This window comes from Chelonia mydas, chromosome 6, assembly GCF_015237465.2.
Source record: "Chelonia mydas isolate rCheMyd1 chromosome 6, rCheMyd1.pri.v2, whole genome shotgun sequence".
Lineage (NCBI taxonomy): Eukaryota > Metazoa > Chordata > Testudines > Cheloniidae > Chelonia > Chelonia mydas.
The window spans coordinates 75,315,095-75,330,322 of record NC_051246.2 but is presented as its reverse complement, the minus strand read 5'-3'; positions in this window follow the sequence as shown (position 1 = coordinate 75,330,322).

Here is a 15,228-nt window from a genome sequence, read left to right as displayed (position 1 = left end):
CCTGGTCTGTCAGGCCCGCTTTTCCAAAGTTCTTCTTATTAAGTCAAAGAGGTACATTTATAGCCAATAAAAGGAAAGACTTATGCAGCATATAATTAACTTGTGTCATTCACCATCGCAGGAAGTCATTGAGACAAGTACTGTGGCCCCATTTTAAAAACAGATTGCAAAATTTTTCAACCATTGACAAAAATTTTGGTATGTAAATTAAAATAATGATACTGATAACTGAACCTTACCTCACGCTTCAGGATGTAAAATGATTGCTTGTGGGGGTTGTGGAGGAGGGCAAATAAGGAATTTTCCCCTCTCTACCATTCCAGATGTACACCACTGTACAGGTAGGTAGGTGCGTTATAGGATTCTTGGCCTTTCTCAGAAGCAACAGGAGTTGCCCTTGCTGAAAACAGGATTCTGGACTAGATGAGCCTTTGTTCTGATCTGACATGGCAGTTATTAAGCAGCATGAGTATTGTGGGCCTGAGTCTCCTTTTAATTACACCAGTGTAAATTAGGACTAGATCCACTGAAGTCAATGGAGTGCACAAATGTAACTGGTGCAAGTCAGAGGAGAATAAGGTCCAATGGTTCTGGGTGCTCCAACAAGGTTATTTTTTGTGATGGGGTGGAAAAGAGGAATCTCTCAGTCTTTTCTTTCTTCCCACAATACCTTTATATCTCCCCCTTTAATTAACTCATCCCCTTTCCTCCACTCACTGTTTCCCTCACCCCACTGCACAGCTGAAAGATGATAGAAATTCTCTTTCCCTTCCCATATACGGTATTTGGGAGGGTTCAGTGGATCTTTGCTCTCCTCTTTCACTGGTTGGTGGGGAAGACAAAAGGTGACATATTACTCCACAGGGGTTCAGGAGGGATCATATTTCATTTGTCAATTAGCTCTGCCTAAGAGTTAGTAGAACCAGCAGGGTGTTGGTCAATGCATTTGGACAGCACCAAGCTAGATCTGTTCCAGCTCTGAAGGATTCAGTTCACATGTAGTTCACAAACTGACCCTGGAGGGTCCATTCACAAGGAGCCAGCCTTCACAGGTTTCCCTGGAGATCCAGGTCCCATAGAACTGTGCCAAAGCTGCTCTTAACAACTGGATTTCAGGTCCCCTCAACTTAATTTTTCTGGGCTGGGTCCAGTGGTCCTATTAAGTCCTCCTGGAAAGAAATACCTTTCTCCTCCTCCACTTCCCAGATTTTCATGGGATCCTAGTTGGCTACTTGCCTTCAGCACAATCCTTATTGTTAAGGCCATTTAATCCACAAGGGTCTTCTGGTGGAAGACAGAATGAGAAAAAGGTGTCTGGCCCTTTCACAGAGCAGTGAGAGTAGCTAAGGACTCCACTGACTACAGGGGCAGAAACGCTCATAATTCTTATTTTATCATCAACCCGCACTAATCAGGGCTTCCTCTTCAGTGGTTAGTTTTGTATATCCCAAAAGCTAGCATCATTCTTTGGATTTTTACTGAGCAGAGGTAAAAAAACCTGGTAGCCTACAGGAAAATGACGAAAGCTGTTACAGAGACAAGGTGGGTGAGGTAATCTCTTGTATTGGACCATCTTATGTAGATGACAGACAGTTTGGACAACAGATGTTGGTCCAGCAAAAGAGATTACCTCACCCGCCTTGTCTCTGTAATATCCTGGGTCTGACATGGCTACAACTACACTGAATAAAGCTCTTACAGCGCAGCCATCCTCATGGTCTTAAAGGAAGGTAAATTTAAACAGCCTCTAACCTAAATAGGATTCAAAACTTATACATATTCTTCTTGAATCCAATTTAAAATGGTAATAGATTTCTCCCAAATGCATTCAGAATAAAGTATATTCTCCTTCTGCAACTCAGATAAAGAGAAATTTCTGACCACAAAGTTTTCTGAACCTATCCCTAGAGTCAAACTGGAATTTTTATTGCTTGCCTTGCCATTTTAGTCATGCTACTTTTTAGCACTTTTAGTTCTAGAAGTACTAAATATATGACCAAAAGTTTTTGAAACAGTTAGAAAACAGACTGCTTTGTGTTGTTTATGAACTGGAAGTCACCCCCATTCTCAGAAGGTGTTCAGTACTTCTCTGCTGTTTCATATATTGTCAAATATCTTTACACTATGCATTTTGACAGCTAAGTCTAAGATATCATTCCTTATTTCTGTTTAATGGCCTCTGTCAGTGATTTCATAGTCTGTCAAATAAGTAAAATGTTGCGGGTGGAATTGGTCCAAATGAAAATCCCAGCCAGCCAAAAACAAAAAACTTTGCTCAGACACCACAACCTTACCTCATCAGCCAAGGGACTCTGAGAAGATAAGATTTATTTAGTAAGTTTACATTTGATGATGTACAAATACATGACTCAGACATTGCATCTTAGCATATCCATAATGGGTTTAACCACAGCCTACCAAAAAGGAAGCTTTAGCATTTCCTCTCCTCCAGGGAAGCGTCTAGAATGTGTTCTTTGTTTTCTGTTACATTCCTTTGTCAAAGAGAAAGATCATTATTTCTTGTGTGTATTGCAAGAGAACCTAGAAATCCCATCCAAGATCAGGTCTACATTGTACTGTTCATTGTACAAAACATAGTTGTTACGTTCATGATATACACACACAGAGAAGTTAGCTAAAAGACAGAATATTCTGAGTAGGAGGTTGTAATGTAACACTAGTTTATTTCTTAAAAGCCATAACTTTAACACCATAAGAACAAAAACAGAGTGAGACAAGGCAGGCTTCTCCCTGAAACAGAAGAGTCCTGAAACCCACATTACTGTAAGCTGGTGATCTAAAAACTGACTATTGCTAGGCCCAGATTTCACACTTCCATATAGAACTGCCTAGCCTGAAATCAGTACCAGTAAATCCCCCTGAAATTTAAAGTGACAACCTACCATTTTTAACATAGTTGTCAATACACCCTAATAGTAAGAGAAATTGCCCCAAATAGCTTACAGTCTAGATAGCCAACGCAGAAAAAGAATGGGAGGGGAAGTGACTCACCCATAAATCACATAGCTTGTCAGTGGCTAAGATAGGAATAGTACTCAGGTCTCCTGAAGCCCAATCCTGTGCCCTAATATTGCACCACACTACTTCGCTCATCATGTCAGACCAGGAAGATACATATGAAATATGGACTTGTACATGTTTTTTTCTTAAACATCAATTCTTCCACATTATTTGTAAGCCCAATAATTATCAGTGATGGTGGAGACTTAAAATATTCAAAAGTTGGTTCCATTCAGATAAGTCCCCCTATAGGTAACAGGTTTATTTATTGCTAAGATATTTTAAAATATCTTAGAAATAACTTTGGCTCTGAGCACAATGACATAAAATAGGAGAAAACAATTAGAAAATCTGTTGATCAATGTCATCTGAACCCAAAACCTCAACCCCACTCTTGGGTTGAAACAAAAATACGTACCACCATTGTCAGAAATTGAGGCAAGGATGGTCAGTCCTAGTGGTCAGAATCAAGGCTCAGTGCCAGAATCAGAAGTCAAGAGCAGGGTTGGAACAAGGCAAGAGTAGGCTTGGGAGCTAGGCTGGAGCAGGCTGAGGCCCATGGAGTCTGTCACCACTATCAGGCAGGGGAGAGTTCCAAGCCATGAAACAACATTGAGCAGACTCAACTTCTGTGAGGCTTATATACCTGTTCTGAGAGTCAGCAGACCAGCTCCTGGCTTGGGGATTTGTTGGAGACTAACACAGGAATGACTCATCCCTACGTATGGCTTAATCAGGTTCTAGTTCAGGGATGACTCCTCACAACCATCTCTCACCACACACAAAACCTAAATAAACAAATGGGATTTATATTGTGCCCTGCAAGTCAACAGAGGCAGGCTGTCACAGACCAGAAAGGAACACGAATTCCAGACATGAGGGCTCTCTACTGAAAGTGTCCTCTCGTCAATGTTCAGGTCTAGAGACTGTGAGCAAAAGCTAATCACCTGATCTCAACTTTCATGATGGTACATGGCATGAGAGTTGGCCTTTCAGGTTGCTATAACCTAAGCCATGATATTTAGGGCCCGATCCAAAACCCATGAAAGTCAGTAGAAAGAGTCCCATTGACTTCAGTGAGTTCTGGATAAATCCCCTTAATGATCAGTATGGGTGCCTTTAATTGCAGATGGAAGTGAATACTTTTCAAAGCTTGTTGTCCTTAAGTGCATGTAGATGTCAGAAGCACACCCATACATTGTAACACACATGAAAAGAGACTGAAAGACAAAGCACCTGGTTGGAAGACTTGGACCATCAGCCAGTGCTCATCCTATTGCACGCCTTAAGTTTTGATGGCAATGGAATCAGTCCACTTCCCACTCTGGCCATTCCTACTCTGGCCCTGAAAATGGTGTGACAGATGAATTTTTGCCTGCATTAAATTAGCCTGAGAATACTTTGTGATTAAAGCACCTCTGGTGACTGTGGATACACACACAGCTCATTAATTGTGTTGTGTATACACAGCTAAAGTGCCCATATGTTTTTCACTTTAAAGGCCATATCAATGTTTTCCAGTCCAGCTGGCTATAGCTTCCACATTTTTATCTTCAGGATGCTAAGGACCATTTGAGAGAAGTGTTTCGAGTATCAAAGATACTATTATAAAAACAATATTAAGAAAAACAACCTCACAAGAGGAAACTATGAAAATGTATTGTCACAATCCATTTCCTACATTTCTGACACTAGAAAGATAAACTGACCATAATGTACGCGTTGATTACAAGACAACGTCAGACATGTCAAAGTCTAAAATTATCACCATGAGACACAAACACACAAAGCATGCAACAGTCTATATTTGTAAATAAACAGTAAGAGACATTTAAAATATGCTTTAAGAACATTTTAGGATAGGAATGGCAAATATTTTAGCAACCATGTAATGAAAAGTCTTAGCTTTCTTTTGGTTCTTGAATAGAATACAAAATGTAAGTGTAAGAGAGTGTAATATGCCACTTACACCTACCAATACTGTATTAATTATTAAGAATTATATTAAATAAGGCTAGATTTTGGCGTTATTACAAGCCCTGTGTCTGGGGCTGTATGTAGTTGCACTGTCCCAGAAGCACACCAGAGGCCAAACTGTGACTTGGAGAACCACAGTTCAGTACCTCGTGCACCATAGCTGGCTATACTCCAGGGGGGAAGTGATCTGCCCCAGCCCTGTACCCGGCACTTCTTACTTAAGAGAGTCAAGTATTCCCTGTCCACATGCACAGAAGGGGGAGCAGAGGCCCCACGGAGTTTTCTTTTTGCTCCCGCTCCACTCCCTATTCTACAAACCATGATGAAGGCAGCTTGCATAATGGACAAAGAGGGAGCCAAATGGTCCTTTCCTCTGCTGTTTGAGCATATACTGCAGACCATAATATGACCCAAAGAAAGCGGTATTACCTATAATGCCAAGTTCACTTCTCATTAGGTTGTGGAGACCAAATTATCCTGAGGAGAATCTTTCATTTTGCATCCATCCATATACAATGTTAATTTGTTGCAAAGCCACACATCACCTGGCACACGGTATGGCACTATTACAAGAGAATAAAGAGTCTAACATTATAAATTTAAAAATTTGTCCATCTCAAGCTGATCTTACTGTATTTCTAACAATAGACTGACTGGGCTTAGAAAACAGATACCTATTGTGTGTGTTGGTATTTTCAAATATATGCCAATCTGAGTGTTTCTCATCCAGTACCAATATCTGCAAGGCTCTCTCTGGGCTCTTTGTACCCTCTCTGTGGTATTAGGCACCTCAGAGATCCAGCAGTCTGTGTCTTCTTCAGATTCTTCTGGGTCTTTACTCCTCCCCTCAATGGGCCTTAATCTTAATGACACATTCTGGCTCTATTTGTGGCCATTGAGGAACTTGGATCCAGAAGTCTGAAATGTATATAAGGAGGCAAGAGGGGAAACCAATTTCCATATGTTGAAGGGAAAAAACGATTGAAATAGTACATATCCTCATGTCCTGATTTATTACAACTAACTTTGCAGTTACAGGCTTGGTAAACTTCCTCTCCTTAGCCTTCAAACAAACCTTCCCCTTAAAGCTTGTCATATTTTCTAGGCCACCCTTCATTTAAAGATACCAAGCATTGAAATAACATGCTTCGTCTTTCAGTCCCTGTCTTTGTAAATGTCAGGTTTGTGCTCCCTCTTCCTGACAGAGATAAGACAGCATCACTTACTCTTAAAATCAGCTCCCACTTATTTTGGTGGATTTAGCTCCTGTCAACATATGAGTAGGAGCTTTCATTTAGTGACATCAATAAGGTCAGACCTATAAGTGAGAGCATCATTTCAGGCAGTGGTGATGCTGGGGAGTTGGAATGCAACATCCAGCAGTTCCTGGTAACAGTAAAGAGATTTTTGAACTGTTGAGTTAAGGGTGTGATGTAAGGCTTGTAGAAAACGTTCTCTCAAAATGGTTTTTGGATGGAAAATTGGGCATGCAATGGGAGAAGTAGTCTAACCTGGGATCCCACCCCATAAAGGAAAATGGGTGGGAGACGGGGGACACGAGGCATCCAAACTACAAATCCCATAAGACACAACAGTGTCTTTTTCCAGATCAAGATGTTCAGCTCTCTGTTGAAGTTTTCAACCCCACATTTTCATTTTTCAGCCAAAAAAACCTGGTTCTCATTTTTTCACCAAAGAGTCAAATTTTTCTATGGATGAGTTCAATTTAGACAATTGTGTGAAAAATCTCCATTTTCCAGACAAGCTTGAGCCTTTAGTGTGGGATACACAGCACATTCTACTTTGATTCTTAGCGACTGTAAAGTGTGAGGTGCACCTTCACTTTGCCAATAACTTGATGCTTTATGTTTATTTTAAAAAAGCACAATGACCAGATATTCTCTCTCCCTCTTTCTGCCTTGCTCCATGCCCCTGTGTTGCAAAATGGTAAGGCATTACTAGGTATGGAAGTGAAAAACACATTATGCATTTATTTCAGTTCAAAATTTCCACAGTTCCTAAGATGCTTTTGGCCTGTAAATATTAATTCTGCTGGATCTGGTAACTGGAAACCTACGAAGAACCCTGGGGATATTCTTTTCCCCACTGCTGCTGCTGCTGCTCAGTTTTTCTTTACAAAGTTCATTCTATATTCTGCCAAAAGACTGCTGGCAAGCACTCTTTACATGAAACAGACGGTCTGTAATTAAACACTTGTAGATGGCTGAACCCAGTGAGTTATGGATGCTTTGGGACATATAAACAATCCTCAGACAGGAATCGCTGCCATAATTTGATTCAACAAAGTGAATGCACCTTTAAGCACATTTTAATAAAATCTATAAGATTACACAACCACACGTCTCGCTCATTAAAAGGCTATTGTGAGCATACTATGCTTCCACCACATATTTTTTATGAAGGGGGGAAGTTAGTATAAAGGGAGCATTCTTTATGCTCCTGTTAAGATAATGCAGAGGTAATGTGGCTCACGGCAGAGTTCAGACAACAACCCAGAGGTGAAACCTGTAGAAAATACTTGTAAATGTTCTCAGAGGCTGGGTCTGAAAATTGGCTTATTTGCTGGAAATAATAACATTCCTCCTCCCTCATTCCTGCAAATCCTAAGGGACCCACTCATCACAGCTATCCAGCTCTGCACCTCACTAAATCGCATTGAATTGGTTGGTTTGCAGTGGGTTGATGAGCTGGTACTTTTCCTTGGTGGTTTCACCATTTGCTCCAGAACCCAAGCTTCCCTAAAATGGATGATTGCTCCTGATTCCAGCATCTGAGCTGTTCTTTCACAAACTGGAAATTTGTAACTCCATATTCTTGGTATGAGTGCCTGGACAGAAACCTCATAAAACAGAAAGATCTCAGTACATTGTGCAGCTTTGGAATGAAGAAAGGAGAAGGACCCATAACATATGCTCAACCTACACACCTCCTCTAAGCTTATCAATTTGACACAGCCCGTCAGCTTTTATTTCTTCTTTTACCAAGACTTTCTATAGGTTACTTCATTACTGGTGCCTACTGTGAACCATGTAAAAAAACCCATATAATTGCCAAAAAAAATATGTAAAGTTGCTTTCATTTTATATGGCTCGAAATGGACCACATTTTTTAGCCAAGAAGTTAATGAAAATCATTTTCAAATGTTTTGTTTACTGCAAACTAAATTTTCAGTAAAAAAAATTGATCATTCCAAGATAAAAAATATTGTGGAAAATGAAAAGGTTCAGTAATGTCAGCAATTTTTCCTGAAAAGTTTTATTTCTGTAAAAAGATTAACCAATTATAAATGGAGAAAATTTAAAAATGAACTAATGGAGTTCATTGGGAATTGCCTGTTAAAAAACCTCAGTGGAAAATAGTTTGTGCAAAAATTAAATTTTTTCAAATTTCAATCAGGAGAATCGAAACAAAATATTAATATATATAATAATATATATATAAAATAATATGATTCATGTCAACATTATTCTGTCTGCCTGAGCAACACTGGTGCCTTATGTGTGTTATAGGTAGGGTGTCTAATGCCACCATTTTCTGCAATGGTTTAGGTTCCCTAGCTGAACTGCATCTTCCATGAGGTACCACAATCTTCCCTCTTTTTGAGCCTTGGTAGTGCATCCTGGGAGTCACGTGAACATGGTAGTGCATCATGGGAAATGTAGGCCAGCTGGAGCCTGGATTACAGAGGAGAATGGGGACACGATGCACCCAAACTATATCTTTCATGAAGCAATGTGACAGCTCAGAGCGATATTTCATTTCAACTTGGTTCTTCATTTGGATTTGGGAATGTTGAATGTTTTCTTTCAATCAAAAATATTGACTGAACCATTTTGACATTATATTTTTTCAGAACATTCTGGTCTGAAATTTTTTTATATTACATCCTTATTTGGGTGAAAACAGATTTTGGATTACTGGAATGTCTCGTAGGATGAAAATTCCAATTTTCAAGCAGCTCTACTAAACAACAAAACCAAAAAAGAAGGAGTTGGCAGAAAGCAAGTAACCTAGCCAAGGACCCCTCTCTCTGTTTCTGTGCCCAAGATAAGTAGCTCAAATGAGAAACCTTTGGGCTGGGCCACATGACCCTGTCATAATAATTTGATATTGTAGTGATAGTAATAATGATAACAATTGAAGCAAAGACTCAGAACTAATAGACTCTGCCTATCAGAGATGGGTCCAGACTAAACCCCCAGATCCAAAAACACTCTAGATTTTGGGGAAGTTTGACTATGGATCCATACTTTCTAGCTTGAGCTCATTGCTAATACCTGTACCTATTTTACACCATGGATATGGCCATCACAGGCAACCGTTTAGATACATAGGCTGGGGCAATCAAGAGAAACAGGGGCAAAAGAGGCTTTAAAGCCGCCTTTATGCTTTCCTGATTCTGGCTGAAGCAGGGGCCAAAGCAGCCCCTGGGGTTAAGCAGAGCAATCCTTAGCTGCCCTGATTTACTGAAGATGGGCTGTTCTGCAGCCTGCAGCAACCCAGAATTCCAACAGCAGAATGCACTGCAAGGGCTCTACTCCTATCCCAGGTGTGTTCTCTAGGCCAGGGCTCGTGAGGGGACCTGCACAGGACCTCCGATGGCAACTCTTCACTGTGTCAGCTCCAGAGGAATTCTTCTCCAGCCATTTACATTGTGTTTACAGTCCCTCTACATCAGTGCAGTGAAATCTCACCCCTTAATTTTACAGTGTAGCTATTGTATTGCTCAGGTCCTTTCAGACTCAGTTAATATGGAAACCATTTTGCCATAACATTCAGGGAAAAACAGAGCAAGAATAAAAATGGAGAAACAGCAAACAAAACTGATCATATTTGGTATATACAGAGCATGGGATTGTGTGAGGAGGCATTCTAATATTTTAATGCCTCCTCCTTGGACTGCTTTCTGATGGGTTTCTTCACTCTAACACATCTGACTTTTAAGATTCCCATCATTGTGCTTTAGGCTGAGAGGCAATCGCCCCTTTTCCTGCAGACCCTAGAGTGTGGCACTTGCTTTCCCAACCCAGTATCCATCTCAGTTAATTTCTTCCCATTTTTAAGAAACACATCAAGACTTTTTCATATCAAGATATTTTTCTGTTGCCATCAATGTTGGCCCTCTATTTACTTTCTTTACTGCCATCCCTTCCCAGGCTGCTTCTTGCATTGAGCTCCTTTGTTTCTGTCTTTTATTTGAATTTTAAGATGCTGTATTATTATATTATGGTATTATTCCTTATTATTATTACAATATTTTGATTGTATTATGTTTTGTCAGTATGCAGTTATACAGTATGCTGCGTGCTTTGGTTGAGGGCTGTGTGGAACACATTCAACATAAAATAAATACTTATTATTGTTAGAAAAGAACTGCATGTTATGCTTTGGCTTGTGAGTAATGTGATCTTCCCAAACATTTGGAAAAAACATATCTATCACCTCCCAGTCATCACATATTTGCTGCTTATCAAATGTAATTTAGAAAAATTCTGTCGGATTAGAGCCCAAACTGCAGTAGGCCTGTGAGATATAGAAACCACAGGACTGATCTGCAAGCCCTGCTTATATCTATAGAGATTAAGTATGTGTGCCATCCCACTGATGTCATTGGGACTGGTCACATCAGTAAGGATTTGTAGGATCAGGCCCTAAATGAGTGTAATAAAGGAAAAAAACAGTATATTTCAAAGTAATAAATCTCCACTAGGACTGAGAGTGTAGCTATATAAAATTTGGGATGAACTTCACGGTATCCCTGCCCTCAGGAAGGTAAGCATGGAGCACAGTGTAAATCTGAGCCTGGAATGTGATATTAAATTGCTAACAAGCTACATTGTAAATACAATGCCATTACACAGTATTTCTTCATATGTCAGTCTGGTCTCATATTGTTTCCATCCACTGTTCCCAAGAGACCTGCTCCTTGTCTTTGGGAACAAAGAGAAGCAAAGAAAGAGTTTTTGAAACTTGACATGGCAGGTGAACTGTGCTGTGTGATGGGAGAGAGAGAGAGATTGAAGGTGAGCATGGCTGCAGCACACACAGCCTGTTCCCAAAGAAATAGATAGCTTAAAACCAGCTCAGTGAAAAATGACTGAAGAGGAGTTACAGTGTGTGAGAGGGGCAGGAGTTCTCATTTTCTGCACAGCTTCTGAAGCAAGAAAAGAAAATGCAAATGAAATTCTTGTAGGGGGGTGAGCTTTTCTACCTCTCCTGGGAAATGGGGAGAAATGGAGTTTGAACTGCTTCCTTGAAACTGCATCTATAAAGGAGCAGAGAAAAATGTTTCAAGAGGCGAACTGAAGTTGTGATGGATGATTTGTGGTTGTGACATTTCAGTGGAGAGAAGGAGGGGATATTTTTAATTTCGGGTTCATGGAAAATTCTCATAACGGAAGGAAGAGGTTGTTAAACATTAATATGAATACGACTCTGGGGGATTTGAAAACTAATGCAAAGCCTAGAAAATGTGACCAGTGACAACCAGGCAGACAAACTATAAATATATGTAATCATGAGAAATTGGCCTGAGGTAAATGACCATAAGAATTTGAAGGGGAAAAGTAAATTAGGTTTCAAGTATTGAACCCAAGTCCTAAATAAATGCTTTGTACAGGGCACTGGGCATTTACATTTGTTTTCATAGATTTCATTGCCAGAAGGGGCCATTATGATCAAGTCCAAACTCCTACAAAACACAGGCTACAAAAGTTCATCCAGTGATTCCTGCATCAAACCCAATAAACTTGCAATTGAACTAAAGCTTATTTTTAAGTAAGTCATGCAGTCTTGATTTTGAAGACACTACATGAAGGATAGTTTACCTTCGATAACCTGTGCCAATGGCTGCGTACCTTCACTATTAACAATTGATGTCTTACTGCCAATTTTAACTTTGCTAGCTTCAAATTCCAGCCACTGGATTTTGTTATGCCTTTGACTGCTAAATTAAAGAGTCCTCTAGTTTCAGCTATAGAACATATAATGACGTATCCTGTTGATAAGGATATTTGAATTGGTCTTTGGCCTTCCACATTCTACCTAATGAATACATGGGCCTGATTATGGGTGGTGCCCAGCACCCTCAATTCCCCTTGAGATTTAGGAGTTTGGCCTGTTGCAAGCTCTGGTTTAATATTCAGGGACAGTGAGCACACTTAAAAAGATGATTATTCCAGCTGTGGAAATGTTATAGGTTTTAGGGATATTCCCTATATTTAAAAGAGGGAATACCAGGAGAACCAGTAATCTCTCTAGATCCAGAACGGCTTTTCAAAGTGCACCCACTGTATGGGAAGTGATTCCACTTTTCATTTTTGAACATCAGGATATATTATCCTTTCACTGTTTTGCCCTGTGACAGGGTGCTGTAATCATAGCTAGGATGGCACCTCCTCCTGGCCATTCTGGGGATTAGCTTCACAAGGCCAACGCCCCTTCCCACAGTTGCACGCCATCTCTCCACCTCTCTCTTTTGGTCTGCAGACAGTCTCTTGTGCCACAAGCTGCTGCTGCCTCTTCATGACTCAGCCCCCTGGGCAGGTCACTGTACGCATTTTCCCCTTCCAGGGAACCAAAGTCTTCCTTCAGCACTCCTAGGCAGTCTACTAGGCAGAACTCCTTGCCTGAGGAGGTTGTGAAGGCTAGGACTATAACAGGGTTTAAAAGAGAACTAGATAAATTCATGGAGATTAAGTCCATTAATGGCTATTAGCCAGGATGGGTAAGGAATGGTGTCCCTAGCCTCCGTTTGTCAGAGGGTGGAGATGGATGGCAGGAGAGAGACCACTTGATCATTACCTGTTAGGTTCACTTCCTCTGGGGCACCTGGCATTGGCCACTGTCGGCAGACAGGATACTGGCCTGGATGGACCTTTGGCCTGACCCAGTATGGCCATTCTTATGTTCTTCCCACTCACTCCTCAGTGCCACAGCTTCAGGGACTGGCAGGGGAACCTGGGCCTGCCCTCTACTGCGGGTTCTGGCTCAGGGACCCTCTAATCAGTAGTAAAGGTCTGTCCCCTCTTAGACCTTACTGCCTTTCCCTGAGCCCTTTCCTTGCCATCTGACATTCCCCCTCTCTTGGTCTGCCAGCTTCCCTCCTCCCAGGAAGTAACTGCAGGCTACATGTCTCTGCAGCCACCAAACATTCCTCCCTTCTCCTAGGGAGTGACTGCACACTTTTCCCAGCAGTCCTCTCTGCAGCGAATTTCCTGTCTTCATAAATCCAGCCCTGCTCAGTCCTCATCGTCTGGGCTCCATCATCTGGTCAGAGGATTACTTAGCCACCTGATTCCCCTTAGCTGTGGTCAGTCCGGTTAATTAGTCCCCTTCTCTCTCTACATTAACGCTTTCTGGGCAAGTGTGGGGTGAACACTCCATCACATGCCCTCTCCCCCTTCCAAAGACACACTATGTATGTATGTTCATTTTCTAGTAACTTACTATACAGTCCACATTATTTTAAAAAATAAACACTGAGAAAAAGAGGAAAAAAAGATGGAATTATGAAAGTCATTGAAATGTGGTGGTTTGAGTTTGCAGGGCTCCATGAGAATCTTATACTTTCTGTTTCACTTAGCACAGGTTTGAACTTTTGAATTTTAGGTTCAGATTTACTGAAAAATTCACAGGGAACCTCTGCATCTTACAAAGTTACCGTATGCAAAACCAGCAAGTTTTGAATATCCACATGAAACCAAAAATCAGCCTGTGGTCAGTCAAAATACAGCCAGTACTGACCTGATGCTCAGATCAGGTGCACTTTAAAGACTTGCAGAAAACACCTCCATGATCCTGGTCTGAGTTTTTAGTTTTGTAGTGGAACTGAGTGCAAAGTTTCATCCGATTTAAGATTTTATGAAAATTGGGGACATTCATTTGCAAGATATAATCATTCCAGTCAAAGTACTATTAAAAATGCTCAGTTGTAGGGTTTACTATTACAGTTCTCCTCTATGATCAGCACTTATCTGTATTGGTAATCTCTAAAGCATATTGCGTGTTCAGAATTGGAATACTATTGACTTCAGAAAGATCAGATCAGAGAGGAGTATTTTGGTCTTGGTCTATGGAAATGGCTGTTTTTAACATAAAAAACATTAACAAAAAGTTATAAACTAGTCTGTCTCAGAAGCAGGCAAGACGTTACAGGATTTACAGGCGCCTATACAACTGTGGATACATTCTCTGACAAATCAGTATACTACTACAAAGTAATTTGAAACTGAAATATAGCATGGTATTACTGGATGTCCACAGATGGTGGGACATAAAGATTAAAAATAAAATATCACAGGAACATTCAAATGAGAGAGTTCATACAAAGAGTATAAATAGAACTATAGTAGTGGAAATGTATATAGAAAACATGTCAGGTGGACTATAAAGATAACTGCTTATGTCTAGTTATATGAATCAGTAACTCTGAATCAATTTGTGCTGTTTGGGGGTAAGTATCTGAAGTTTTCTCTCATCTCTAAAGAGAATTTCCGCTCTATGGAGTTCATTATTGCAAGGTGCCCCCTGCAGGAACTTTTCATTATTCACCCCTGAGTACCCTCTAGAAGATCTTCCCATCAGCATGTTATCTATTGTAAACTTTCACATAGAATGAAATATGGGGATGGGTAGAAAAGCTTTCTTTTGCTCAAGGTAATGTATTCAAATTCCACAGCCTTACATCTTATAGAAACAGTGTGAAAAGCATTCTTATGTTACATATGATGCGGGATGACATGATAATATATGAGATATGGCAAAACAATCTAGATCCCTGAGTGAGGACAGTATGCTTAAAATCTCTCCTAAATGCTGTCTTGATGTCTCAAATGACATAAAGGCTGGTAAGCAAACCAACATTCATTTCACTGCTTGCCTTTCTTAATGCTTTGGCAGAGTTGTTACAGGAATGAAAACTTAGGAGAATTTATAAACTTAGGGCTGTCAAGCGATTAAAAAAATAATCGTGATTAATCAGGTGATTAATCACACTGGAAACAATAATAGAACACCATTTATTTAAATATTTGTGGATGTTTTCTACATTTTCAAATATACTGATTTCAATTACAACACAGAATACAAAGTGTACAGTGCTCATTTTATATTAATTTTTATTACAAATATTTGTGCTGTAAAAAACAAAAGAAATTGTATTTTTCAATTCACCTAGTACAAGTACTGTAGTACAATCTCTTTATCATG